General features: G+C 39.1%; 1 non-coding gene across 1 annotated transcript; it reads right to left on the bottom strand.

The window, feature by feature from the left end:
- Positions 1 to 7,632: 7,632 nt before the first annotated feature.
- Positions 7,633 to 7,740, bottom strand: LOC112787899 (small nucleolar RNA R71). The gene has a single exon (XR_003195284.1). It is a non-coding gene; the product is annotated as a small nucleolar RNA R71 (small nucleolar RNA).
- Positions 7,741 to 11,543: the final 3,803 nt, after the last annotated feature.

The following is an 11,543-nucleotide window of genomic DNA, read 5'->3' on the forward strand; positions in this document are numbered from 1 at the left end:
GCCTCCAGCCACACTCTTGTGTGACTCTCTGTTTGTTTTATTATTTTCTCCCATCTCCTGCGACGCGGATGCGTCAATGAGGCGGTCGCGTCGCGTGAAAAATTCTTCTTTTTTTTTTAAATAAAAGTATGGAAATGCAGATGCACGAAATACACTAATAAGGAGAAGAGTTATTGAATAGGAAAACTAAAAATAAATAAAAGAACGATCATACCATGGTGGGTTGTCTCCCACCTAGCACTTTGCTTTAACGTCCGTAAGTTGGACGCTCCACTATCTCAGGCTTCGGCTATGTGGGGATCTTCCAAGAGGAAGATCTTGAGCTCCTTGTTTTTCTTCATCTGCTCGCCATGGTGCAGCTTTAAACGATGTCCATTGACTTTGATAAGTTCAGAGCTTGAAGGATGACTTAGGTGATAAACTCCGTACGGTTCGGCCTTCTCTACTCTGTATGGACCTTCCCATCTTGATCTCAACTTGCCTGGCATGAGCCTCAGTCGAGATTTGTAAAGGAGGACTAAGTCCCCAAGTTGGAACTCTTTTCTCTTAATGTGCTGATCATGTACAGCCTTCATCTTCTCCTTGCATAGTCTTGAGTTCTCATAAGCTTCTAGGCGAAGGCTTTCCAGTTCTTGCAGTTGTAACTTCCTTTCAGCTCCGGCTTTCTCAATTCCCATGTTGCACTCCTTTACTGCCCAAAAGGCTTTATGCTCTACTTCAACAGGGAGATGACAAGCTTTTCCATAAACTAAGCGGAAAGGACTCATCCCAATGGGTATTTTGTATGCTGTTCTGTATGCCCAGAGTGCATCTTGTAGCCTGGTGCTCCAGTCTCTTCTATGAGGTTTGACTATCTTCTGCAAGATAAGCTTTATCTCTCTATTTGACACCTCGGCTTGCCCATTAGTCTGAGGATGGTAGGCTGTTGCAACCTTATGAATTATTCCATGCTTCTTCATTAATCCTGTTAGTCTCCTGTTACAAAAATGGGTGCCTTGATCGCTCACAATTGCTTGTGGTGATCCAAAGCGACAAATAATGTGGTTTCTCACAAAGGAAACAACAGTGTTAGCATCATCAGAGCGGGTAGGAATTGCTTCCACCCATTTGGAAACGTAATCCACAGCTAACAATATATAAAAATAACCATTAGAATTTGGAAATGGACCCATGAAGTCAATGCCCCAAACATAAAAAATTTCACAGAAAAGCATAATTTGTTGAGGCATCTCATCCCTTCTGGATATATTACCAAATTTTTGGCATGGGAAACAAGATTTACAAAACTCAGCAACGTCTCTAAAAAGAGTAGGCCACCAGAATCCACAGTCTAAAATTTTTCTAGCTGTTCTTTGAGGGCCAAAATGTCCTCCACTCTCAGATGAGTGATAGGCCTCTAAGATGGACTGGAATTCTGATTGAGGCACACACCGTCTAATTACCTGGTCAGCACCACATCTCTATAAATATAGGTCATCCCAGATATAATATTTAGACTCACTTTTCAGCTTGTCTCTTTGATGCTTAGAAAAGTTTGGAGGAAAGGTGCGGCTAACTAGATAATTAGCTACAGGTGCATACCAAGGGACTACCTCAGATACTTCTTGCAGGTTATCAAATGGGAAATTATCAGCTATAGGAGTGGGGTCATCTGTAATGTGCTCAAGGTGACTCAAGTGGTCTACCACTAAATTCATGTTACCACTCCTATCCTTAATTTCTAAATCAAATTCTTGTAATAGCAGTATCCAACGTATAAGCCTTAGTTTGGACTCCTTTTTAGCTAATAGATACTTTAGAGCTGCGTGGTCTGAGTACACTACTACCTTCATACCAAGTAAATAGGCTCGGAATTTATCCAGAGCAAAAACAATAGCAAGAAGTTCTTTCTTAGTAGTAGTGTAATTGGACTGTGCGGCATCTAGAGTTTTAGACGCATAAGCAATAACAAAAGGATCCTTACCTTCACGCTGAGCCAATGCTTCTTCTACTGCATGGTTGGAAGCGTTGCACATTATTTCGAATGGCTGGCTCCAGTCTGGTCCTCTCACAATTGGAGCTTGAGTAAGGGCGGTCTTCAGCTTATCAAACGCTTGTTTGCAATCCTCACTGAACTCAAACTCAATATCCTTCTGCAGTAGTCTGGATAAGGGAAGTGCTACCTTACTGAAGTCCTTAATGAATCTCCTGTAAAAACCTGCATGGCCAAGGAACGAACAGACTTTCCTCATAGAAGAGGGGTAAGGTAAACTAGAAATAACATCCACCTTTGCTGGATCTACAGAAATGCCAGTATTAGACACAACATGTCCTAGCACAATACCTTGTTTAACCATAAAATGACATTTTTCAAAATTTAATACAAGGTTTGTACTGACACATCTATCTAATACTCTAGATAATCCATCTAAGCAAAGGCTAAATGAATCACCATAAACACTAAAATTATCCATAAAAACTTCCATACAGTCCTCAATAAGATCAGAGAAAAAACTCATCATGCACCTTTGGAAGGTAGCTGGTGCATTGCACAAGCCAAAGGGCATTCTGTTGTAAGCATAAGTCCCAAAAGGACATGTAAAAGTAGTCTTTTTCTGATCCTTAAGAGCTATATGAATCTGGAAATATCCTATATAACCATCTAAAAAGCAATAATGTGATTTACCTGACAGGCGATCCAGCATTTGATCAATGAATGGAAGAGGATAGTGATCCTTATGGGTTGCTTGGTTGAGGCGTCTGTAGTCAATACAGACCTTCCAAGCGTTCTGTACTCTGGTTGCTATGAGCTCTCCATGCTCATTCTTCACTGTAGTGACTCCAGACTTCTTTGGCACCACTTGTACTGGGCTTACCCATTCACTGTTTGAGATGGGATAGATGATATCTACCTCCAGTAGTCTGGTCACTTCCTTCTTGACAACCTCTAAGATAGTGGGGTTTAGTCTTCTCTGGGGTTGACAAACGGGCCTTGCTCCCTCTTCTAAAAATATTCTGTGCTCACATACTTGAGGGTTGATGCCTACTATATCTGCCAAACTCCACCAAATTACCTTCTTGTGCCTCCTCAGCACACTAAGTAACTGCTCTTCTTGTTGAGAAGTGAGTTCCCGTGCAATGATAACTGTAAACTTTTGCTTGTCCTCAAGGTAAGCATATTTGAGGTGTGAGGGAAGGGGTTTCAACTCTAACTTCTGCTCATGGTCAGGCTCTGGGTTGTCTGGAGCTGGTAACAATGGTAAAGCACTGTCATTGTCCTCTGAGAATGTCCCCACCCTTGGACCTTGTCCTATGTACTTCTCTTCAAATTCCTCCTGGTGAACTTCAGCCATGGTTTCATCTATAATGTCACACTGGAGGATAGAATGATCCTCCGGAGGATGCTTCATAACTCCATTCAGATTGAAGATTACTGATGAGCGGATAATTTATACGCTTTTTGACATTGTTTTTAGTATGTTTTTAGTAGGATCTAGTTACTTTTAGGGATGTTTTCATTAGTTTTTATGTTAAATTCACATTTCTGGACTTTACTATGAGTTTGTGTGTTTTTCTATGATTTCAGGTATTTTCTGGCTGAAATTGAGGGACTTGAGCAGAAATCAGATTCAGAGGTTGAAAAAGGACTGCTGATGCTGTTGGATTCTGACCTCCCTTCACTCAAAGTGGATTTTCTGGAGCTACAAAACTCGAAATGGCGCGCTTCCAATTGCGTTGGAAAGTAGACATCCAGGGCTTTCCAGCAATATATAATAGTCCATACTTTGACCAAGAATTGACGACGTAAGCTGGCGTTCAACGCCAGCCTTCTACCCAAATCTGGCGTCCAGCGCCAGAAAAGGATCCAAAACCAGAGTTGAACGCCCAAACTGGCACAAAAACTGGCGTTCAACTCCACAAATGGCCTCTGCACGTGCAACACTTAAGCTCAGCCCAAACACACACCAAGTGGGCCCCGGAAGTGGATTTATACATCAAATACTTACTCATGTAAACCCTAGTAGCTAGTTTATTATAAATAGGACCTCTTACTATTGTATTAGGCATCTTTGGTCTCAGTTTTATTCCATTGTTCATCTTAGGAGACTATTGATCTCGTTTAGGGGGCTGGCCATCTCGGCCATGCCTGGACCTTCACTTATGTATTTTCAACGGTAGAGTTTCTACACTCCATAGATTAAGGTGTGGAGCTCTGCTGTTCCTCAAAGATTAATGCAAAGTACTACTATTTTCTATTCAATTCTTCTTATTTCGCTTCTAAGATATCCATTCGCACCCAAGAACGTGATGAAGGTGATGATTATGTGTGACGCTCATCATCCTTCTCCCTTATGAACGCGTGCCTGACAAACACTTCTGTTCTACATGAATTAAGCTAGAATGAATATCTCTTAGATCTCCTAACCAGAATCTTCGTGGCGTACGCTAGAATGATGGTGGCATTCAAGAGAATCCGGAAGGTCTAAACCTTGTCTGTGGTATTCTGAGTAGGATTCAATGATTGAATGACTGTGACGAGCTTCAAACTCGCGATTGTTGGGCGTTAGTGACAGACGCAAAAGGAGGGTGAATCCTATTCCAGCATGATCGAGAACCGACAGATGAATAGCCGTGCCGTGACAGGGTGCGTGAGCATATGATTCACTGAGAGGAGGGGATGTAGCCACTGACAACGGTGATGCCCTTGCATACAACCAGCCATGGAAAGGAGTAAGACTGATTGGATGAAGATAGCAGGAAAGCAGAGGTTCAGAGGAACGAAAAGCATCTCCATTTGCTTATCTGAAATTCCTGCCAATGAATCTACATAAGTATCTCTATCCCTTTTATTGTTTATTTTAATCTAATAAAGTATCATGTTTAAATCCGCCTGACTGAGATTTGCAAGGTGACCATAGCTTGCTTCAAGCCAACAATCTCTGTGGGATCGACCCTTACTCACGTAAGGTTTATTACTTGGACGACCCAGTACACTTGCTGGTTAGTTGAACGGAGTTGTGTCCACACATAGTAAAGAGCCATAATAATGATTCCATACAATAACAAAGAGTACTACATTAATGTGATCACAATTTCGTGCACCAAGTTTTTGGCGCCGTTGCCGGGGATTGTTTGAGTTTGGACAACTGACGGTTCATCTTGTTGCTCAGATTAGGTAATTTTCTTTTTATTTTATTTTCTTTTCAAAAATTTTTCAAAAATATTTCTAAAATTTTCTCATCTGTTTTCGAAAAAAATAAAAATGTTTTCAAAAATTTTATTCAAGATTTTTAAGAATGAATTCTAGTGTTTCATGAAATATGTTGAATCATATCTGGCTGTAAAGCCATACCCAAACTACTTTGGGATTGGTATTCAACTAATCACTCCAGCCCATGTAATTATATGTTGAAGCCTGGCTGGCTGTAAAGCCATGTCTAAATTCTTTTGGACTGAGGCCTGCAATTTGTTATCAAGAGCAAGCTAGTTGGAGCTAATCCACCTGCTACTGTTCCTGATCTACCTGCTGAAGCTTGGCTGGCCATTGGCCATGTCTAGTGTTTTGGACTGGAGCTTTCTTTGAAAGCTTGGCTGGCTAGTGAGCCATGTCTAATTCCTGGACTGAAGCTTTAGACTAAGAATGCAAGATTCCTGGAATTCATATTAAAAATTTTGGAATCCTTATTTTTCTTTTAATTTTCGAAAAATATAAAATAAAAATCCAAAAAAATTAGAAAATCATAAAAATCAAAAATATTTTCTGTTTCTTGTTTGAGTCTTGAGTCACATTATAAGTTTGGTGTCACTTGCATATGCATCTTGCATTTTTCGAAAATATCATGCATTTAAAGTGTTCTTCATGATCTTCAAGTTGTTCTTGGTAAGTCTTCTTGTTTGATCTTGATGATTTTCTATTTTGTGTCTTTTCATGTTTATCATATGCATTCTTGAATTCTTAGTGCGTAAGCATTAAAGAATTCTAAGTTTGGTGTCTTGCATGTTTTCTTTGCATTAAAAATTTTTCAAAAAATATGTTCTTGATGTTCATCATGACATTCAAAGTGTTCTTGGTGTTCATCTTGACATTCATAGCATTCTTGCATGCATTCATTGTTTTGATCTAAAAATTTCATGCATTGCATAATTTTCATGTTTTCATAAAAATTCAAAAAAATCAAAAAATATCTTTCCCTTTTTCTCTCATCAAATTCGAAAATTTGGATTGACTTTTTCAAAAATTTTTAAAAATCAAATTGTTTCTCATGAGTCAAATCAAATTTTCAATTTGAAAATCTTATCTTTTTCAAAATCTTTTTCAAAAAATCAAATCTTTTTCAAAATTATTAGTTATTTTCGAAAATTCAAAAAAATATTTTTCAAAAATCTTTTTCTTATTTAAATCAAATTTTCGAAAATAACATAATCAATTAATGTTTTGATTCAAAAATTTGAAGTTTGTTACTTGCTTGTTAAGAAAGATTCAAACTTTAAGTTCTAGAATCATATCTTGTGATTTCTTATGAATCAAGTCATTAATTGTGATTTTAAAAATCAAATCTTTTTCAAAACTAATTTTATCATATCTTTTCAAAAATATCTTCTTATCTTATCTTTTTCAAAAATATCTTTTCAAAAATATCTTTTCTAACTTCCTAACTTCTTATCTTTTCAAAAATTTGTTTCAACTAACTAACTAACTTTTTGTTTATTTCTTAACTTTTTCAAAACCACCTAACTAACTCTCTCTCTCAATTTTCGAAAATATCTCCCTCTTTTTTCAAAAATTTCTTTTTAATTAACTAATTATTTTTATTTTCTATTTTTGATTTCAAAATTTTTCGAAAATTACTAACATTTTTCAAAAACCATTTTCAAAAATCACTAACTCCTTTTCAAAAATAATTTTCGAAAATTCCCTTTCTCTCTCATCCTATTCTATTTATTCATTCATATCCTAACATCTCAGCTCACATCTCTTCCATTCGTACAGTTGCATTTCTTCCTTTACATCACATTCTTTGTCTCCCCCTTCTCTTCCACTCTCAAAGGGATCCCTATACTGTGGTATAAAGGATCTCTATTATTATTATCATTTTTCTGTCCATTCTTCCTTGTCATATGAGCAGGAGCAAGGATAATAACATTCTTGTGGAAGCAGATCCAGAACCTAAAAGGACTCTGAAGAGAAAATTAAGAGAAGCTAAAATACAACAATCCAGAGATAACCTTTCAGAAATTTTCGAACAGGCAGAGGAGATGGCAGCCGAAAATAATAATAATGCAAGGAGGATGCTTGGTGACTTTACTGCACCTAATTCCAATTTACATGGAAGAAGCATCTCCATTCCTGCCATTGGAACAAACAACTTTGAGCTGAAACCTCAATTAGTTTCTCTGATGCAGCAGAACTGCAAGTTTCATGGACTTCCATCTGAAGATCCTTTTCAGTTCTTAACTGAATTCTTGCAGATATGTGATACTGTTAAGACTAATGGAGTAGATCCTGAAGTCTATAGGCTCATGCTTTTCCCTTTTGCTGTAAGAGACAGAGCTAGATTATGGTTGGATTCTCAACCTAAAGACAACCTGAACTCTTGGGATAAGCTGGTCATGGCTTTCTTAGCCAAGTACTTTCCTCCTCAAAAGCTGAGCAAGCTTAGAGCTGATGTTCAAACCTTCAGACAGAAAGAAGGTGAATCCCTCTATGAAGCTTGGGAAAGATACAAACAGTTGACCAAAAAGTGTCCCTCTGACATGCTTTCAGAATGGACCATCCTGGATATATTCTATGATGGTTTATCTGAGCTATCAAAGATGTCACTGGATACTTCTGCAGGTGGATCCATTCACCTAAAGAAAACGCCTGCAGAAGCTCAAGAACTCATTGACATGGTTGCTAATAACCAGTTCATGTACACTTCTGAAAGGAATCCTGTGAGTAATGGGACGCCTATGAAGAAGGGAGTTCTTGAAGTTGATACTCTGAATGCCATATTGGCTCAGAATAAAATATTGACTCAGCAAGTCAATATGATTTCTCAGAGTCTGCATGGAATGCAAGCTGCATCCAACAGTACTCAAGAGGCTTCTTCTGAAGAAGAAGCCTATGATCCTGAGAACCCTGCAATAGCAGAGGTAAATTACTTAGGTGAACCTTATTAAAACACCTATAACTCAACATGGAGAAATCATCCAAATTTCTCATGGAAGGATCAAAAGCCCCAACAAGGCTTTAATAATGGTGGAAGAAACAGGTTTAGCAATAGCAAGCCTTCTCCATCATCAACTCAGCAACAGACAGAGAACTCTGAACAAAATGCTTCTAATTTAGCAAATCTAGTCTCTGATCTATCTAAGGCCACTGTAAGTTTCATGAATGAAACAAGGTCTTCCATTAGAAATCTGGAAGCACAAGTGGGCCAGCTGAGTAAAAGGATCACTGAAATCCCTCCTAGTACTCTCCCAAGCAATACAGAAGAGAACCCAAAAGGAGAGTGCAAGGCCATTGACATAAGCGCCATGGCCGAACCTGTGAGGAGAGGAGAGGACGTGAATCCCAAGGAGGAAGACCCCCTGGGACGTCCAGTGGTCAATAAGGAGCTTCCCTCTGAGGAACCAAAGGAATCTGAGACTCATCTAGAGACCATAGAGATTCCATTGAACCTCCTTATGCCCTTCATGAGCTCTGATGAGTATTCCTCTTCTGAAGAGAATGAGGATGTTACTGAAGAGCAAACTGCCAAGTTTCTTGGTGCAATCATGAAGCTGAATGCCAAATTGTTTGGCATTGATACTTGGGAAGTTGAACCTCCCTTGTTCATCAATGAACTAAGTGATCTGGATCAACTGACATTGCCTCAGAAGAGACAGGATCCTGGAAAGTTCATAATCCCTTGTACCATAGGCACCATGATCTTTAAGGCTCTGTGTGACCTTGGTTCAGGGATAAACCTCATGCCCCTCTCTGTAATAGAGAAACTGGGAATCTATGGGGTGCAAGCTGCTAAAATCTCACTAGAGATGGCAGACAGCTCAAGAAAACAGGCTTATGGACAAGTAGAAGATGTATTAGTAAAGGTTGAGGGCCTTTACATACCTACTAATTTCATAGTCCTGGATACTGGAAAGGAAGAGGATGAATCCATCATCCTAGGAAGACCTTTCCTGGCCACAGCAAGAGCTGTGATTGATGTTGACAGAGGTAAAATATTCCTTCAATGGAATGAGAAGTCCCTTGTGTTTAAAACTCAAGGATCTCCCTCTGCAACCATGGAGAGGAAGCTTGAAAAGCTTCTCTCAAAGCAGAGTCAACCAGAGCCCCCACAGTCAAACTCTAAGTTTGGTGTTGGGAGGCCACAACCAAACTCTAAGTTTGGTGTTGAACTCCCATATCCAAACTCTAAGTTTGGTGTTGGAGAGTCTCAACAAAGCTCTGCACATCTGTGAGGCTCCATGAGAGCCCACTGTCAAGCTATTAACATTAAAGAAGCGCTTGTTGGGAGGCAACCCAATGTTTATCTAATTCTTATTTTTATTGTTTTTCATGTTTTCTTAGGTTCATGATCATGTGGAGTCACAAAATAAATAGAAAAATTGAAAACGGAATCAAAAACAGCAGAAGAAAAATCACACCCTGGAGGAGCATCTGTCTGGCGTTCAAACGCCAGAACAGAGCATAGTTCTGGCGCTGAACGCCCAGAACAAGCATGGTTCTGGCGTTCAACGCCAGAAATGGCAGCAAATGGGCGTTGAACGCCCAAAATGGGCACCAACCTGGCACTGAACGCCCAGAGTTGTGTGCAAGGGCATTTTGCATGCCTAAATTGGTGCAGGGATGTAAATGCCTTGACACCTCAAGATCTGTGGACCTCACAGGATCACCTCAGGATCTGTGGACCCCACAGGATCCCCACCTACCTCCACTCACTCTCTTCTCTCTTCTCAATCATCCTCTATTCCCAATAAACACTCTTCCCTATTAACTCTCTACCACTCACATCCAAACACCCACTTTCCTTCAAAATTCAACATCTTTTCCCCACCCAATCCCACCCATATGGCCGAATACACATCTCCCTCCATCTCCTCCATATCTTCTTCTTCTTCTATTCTTTCTTCTTTTGCTCGAGGGCGAGCAACATTCTAAGTTTGGTGTGGTAAAAGCATAGCTTTTTTGTTTTTTCCATAACCATTGATGGCACCTAAGGCCAAAGAAACCTCTAGAAAGAGGAAAGGGAAGACAAAAGCTTCCATCAAGGTTCTATAGCTCAGTGGTAGAACATTTGACTGCAAATCAAGAGATCCCTGAGATACCTCAGGGGATACATTTTCTGCCACACAATTATTGGAAGCAACTAAGGGTGGAACATCAAGAGCACTCCTTCATCCTTCATGAAATCAGAGAAGATCTAAAAGCAATGAAGGAGGAGCAGCAAAGACAAGGAAGAGACATAGAAGAGCTCAAGGACATCACTAAGGTGGACTCATTCCTTGTTCTTACTTTCTCTGTTTTTTCGTTTTATATGTTATATGCTTATCCATGTTTGTGTCTTCATTACATGATCATTAGTAGTTAGTAACTTTGTCTTAAAGTTATGAATGTCCTATGAATCCATCACCTCTCTTAAATAAAAACTGTTTTAATTCAAAAGAACAAGAAGTACATGAGTTTCGAATTTATCCTTGAACTTAACTTAATTATATTGATGTGGTGACAATGCTTCTTGTTTTCTGAATGTATGATTGAACAGTGCATATGTCTTTTGAAGTTGTTGTTTAAGAATGTTAAATATGTTGGCTCTTGAAAGAATGATGACTAGGAGACATGTTATTTGATAATCTGAAAAATCATAAAAATGATTCTTGAAGCAAGAAAAAGCAGCAAAGAACAAAGCTTGCAGAAAAAAAAAATAGGCGAAAAAAATAGAAAGAAAAAGAAAAAGCAAGCAGAAAAAGCCAATAACCCTTAAAACCAAAAGGCAAGGGCAAATAAAAAGGATCCCAAGGCTTTGAGCATCAGTGGATAGGAGGGCCTAAAGGAATAAAATCCTGGTCTAAGCGGCTAAACCAAGCTGTCCCTAACCATGTGCTTGTGGCGTGTAGGTGTCAAGTGAAAACTTGAGACTGAGCGGTTAAAGTCAAGGTCCAAAGCAAAAGAAGAGTGTGCTTAAGAACCCTGGACACCTCTAATTGGGGACTTTAGCAAAGCTGAGTCACAATCTGAAAAGGTTCACCCAATTATGTGTCTGTGGCATTTATGTATCTGGTGGTAACACTGGAAAACAAAGTGCTTAGGGCCACGGCCAAGACTCATAAAGAAGCTGTGTTCAAGAATCATCATACTGAACTAGGAGAGTCAATAACACTATTCGAAATTTGAAGTTCCTATAGATGCCAATCATTCTGAACCTCAATGGATAAAGTGAGATGCCAAAACTATTCAAGAGGCAAAAAGCTATAAGTCCCGCTCATATGATTGAAGCTCTGTTTCATTGATAGTTTGGAATTTATAGTATATTCTATTCTTTTTATCCTATTTTGATTTTCAGTTGCTTGGGGACAAG

The sequence above is a fragment of the Arachis hypogaea genome, chromosome 20 (genome assembly GCF_003086295.3).
Source record: "Arachis hypogaea cultivar Tifrunner chromosome 20, arahy.Tifrunner.gnm2.J5K5, whole genome shotgun sequence".
Taxonomy (NCBI): domain Eukaryota; kingdom Viridiplantae; phylum Streptophyta; class Magnoliopsida; order Fabales; family Fabaceae; genus Arachis; species Arachis hypogaea.